The following is a 716-nucleotide window of genomic DNA, read 5'->3' as shown; positions in this document are numbered from 1 at the left end:
TCCCGCAGTCGCGTTGTTTATGGGTATGTTTTTTTTTATGTATTAACGATATCGCAAGTGTCAGATTCATAGATCTCACCGCCTGCATAAAAAAACTCAAGAATCGAGTTACACAATATATGGACTTTAAAAAAAACACACACACACTCCAGCACCAAGACACGTCTAATCTAGGTAATTTATCAAAGCCAAAGTCTCAACCAGTCTCAGAATAACAACACAATATTTATAGCAATTCAACAATACAAATTAAAACCCGCCCGACACGTGTTACACGTGGTCAACATAGGACGTGACATAGCCCAGACAAAGGCGTTGTCCGTGGTTTTTAAGTGGGGGCTCTATCTTGTCCTGAAGCGAGATGGTCATTACAAGGGTGGAAGGCGCGATTTGGTGGAGCAGGTACGGCAGAAGTCAGCCAGCATGGCCAGGTCTCGCCCAATGCGAAAACACCACCGCCGCCGTCACACGGGGGGCTCCCTGCTGCAGGATGGACCGCACGGACGGCCGGTCACGCCGGGCCGCTCTGGTCACGCCGGAGCTGCCGGCCGGAGCTTTGCCGGTGCCACCGCCTCGTGCAGCGCCTCTAGCGCCGATTGCGGGAAAATAATGCGGGTCCAGTGGGGGGGCGGGTCCAGTGGGGGGGCGGGTCCAGTGGGGGGGTTGTGGGATGAGGGGGGGTCCAGTGGGGGGGGGGATGAGGGGGGGGTCCAGTG

This window comes from Petromyzon marinus, chromosome 2, assembly GCF_048934315.1.
Source record: "Petromyzon marinus isolate PM22_M1 ecotype Great Lakes invasive population chromosome 2, UKy_Petmar_22M1.pri1.0, whole genome shotgun sequence".
In the NCBI taxonomy this organism is placed as follows: Eukaryota; Metazoa; Chordata; class Hyperoartia; order Petromyzontiformes; family Petromyzontidae; genus Petromyzon; species Petromyzon marinus.
The sequence above is the reverse complement of the archived record's forward strand: the minus strand, read 5'-3'. Positions refer to the sequence as shown.